The following is a 2096-nucleotide window of genomic DNA, read 5'->3' on the forward strand; positions in this document are numbered from 1 at the left end:
GATGGAGGCGTACGCAGCTGCGCTGTGTGCTGTGTTTCCTTTCCTTTTTCAAATGTCATTTGTAATCATGAAGATAACGCAAAATGACGTTTCTCGAGGGTATGGAACTGTATTCGGGACATTTGCTATAAAACGGGACGATCCCGTAAAATACGGGACACTCGATGTGTCTGGCTACCAAGCAGCTTGCTATCGCTCGCCAAGCCTGCCGTTCCTTATTAACCGTTTCGTCGGAGCGCTTTGCTTGAGTGCTGAAGCCACCGAAAGTGAATCGAGGTTTTTGCTTTCACCCCTGTCTTTTTTGTTTGTATGTCGATCACCTACAGGTCACGTTTTGACTCTGATCTTCACGAAACTCCACCACCTTATAAAGTCGGTCATAAGTAAGAAGCCCATTGATTTTGAGGTCAAAAGGTCAACAGGCCAAGGCCAACAACTTAGTTCGAATTTCTAATATATTAATTTTACATCTGATGGACTTGAAATTTGAAGAGGATTTTCATATCAAGTCATGGAATTCAACCACCAATTATTTTTAAGGTCAAAAATGGTTTAGGCATTTCGCAAGTATCGTGCTCTGCATAACATCTGTCTTGGTACTTGGGAGAATCGAAGATTTTTCAAGTATATTGCTTGGTCGCGTGCGTTACTGTCTATGTTTGTTTTGTTACTTGCGAAATCAAAGATACGCAAGTATTTTGATTGGTCTGGTCTGGAAGTCTGTTTGTATGTCTCATGTATGTCAATCGCCTAAAGGTCACGTTTTTACTCCAATTTTCATGAAACGCCACCACTTGGTAGAGGTAGTGCCAAGCTGGAAGCCTATTGTTTTTGAGGTTAATAGGTCAAAAGGTCAAGGTCACATAAATCGCCAATTTTCATCCGATTCACTTGATATATATATATATCTTACTATAATTCACCAAATGTCTGCCTGTCCGTTCGAAGGTACCGCAAAAACGGCTCAACCGATCGCAACGATATTTTGGGTGGGTATTCCTGGGACCCCTTGGAGTAAAATACGCTATATTGTTTTTCCAATTTTTTTCCCCAATTTTCCAAGTTTTCCAGTTTTTCCAAACACGATGGAATAATATTTACCGATATGAACAGTGATGTGGCTTTTGTTGAAATTCTATGTACCAGGAGAGAGTACATTGACTCCTGACGAACTCTTCCTATATAAACGTGCGGCTCCGAAGTAACACGGCACCGTGTGCAAAGGGACTGAGAAACAGGTGTAGCGGCCGCTTCCGTGTTACAGATTCGGCGCGCACCCTTCACACATAAACGTGCGACTGAGAAAGACGTGTAGGTGTAGCGGCCGCTTCCGTTTTGCAGAATTCAATCTTTTTTCAAAATGGGCGCCATGTACTGTTTAGATTTTGATGATTTGCGTGTGATATGATTTAACGGATGTTTATATAAATCGTTTAAAATTTGAAAATAAAACCTTCAATTTCTGATATTTTGCCTTTTCATTTGGGCTTCCCAATTGAAGCCCCGCCCATAGGGCGGGTACTGTTGCTAGTATATATAACCGAAAAACATGATCGATGAAGCCAACCATCCGTGAAGCATCGTCTCTCCGTGAAGCCGTATGACGACATGTCTATTAATTACGTACTGTTCGAATGTCGGTTGCATCTTGGCTGCATGCACATCTATTAATTACGTATTATTGGAATGTACCTTTTGACCCTTTAGACTGCTGAGACCCCTTTGACCTTTGAAGATCATTTAAGACCACAAAGACCTCTAAGATCCTGAAGACCCTTAAGACCCAAAATACCCCAAAGACCGTACGAGGACCCCTGAAGACCCCAAATATCCCGAAGACCTGTAATACCCTTTAGACCCATTAGACCCCAAGATCTTTAAGACCCCCGCCCCCCAAAACCCATTTTACCTTTAAGACCATTTCAATACTTTAAACACCTTTAGATCTCTGCACCCTTTAAACCTTTTATACCCTTTAGACCTTTACACCCCTTAAGTCCCTTTCAGACACCATAGACCTTAACATAACTTAGACCCCTTACACCATTCAGGTAGATTGGAGCATGACAAAACTTGGTGGATGAGTGGATTTGGCG

The sequence above is a fragment of the Myxine glutinosa genome, chromosome 6 (genome assembly GCF_964187855.1).
Source record: "Myxine glutinosa chromosome 6, kmMyxGlut1.1, whole genome shotgun sequence".
NCBI classification, from domain to species: Eukaryota; Metazoa; Chordata; class Myxini; order Myxiniformes; family Myxinidae; genus Myxine; species Myxine glutinosa.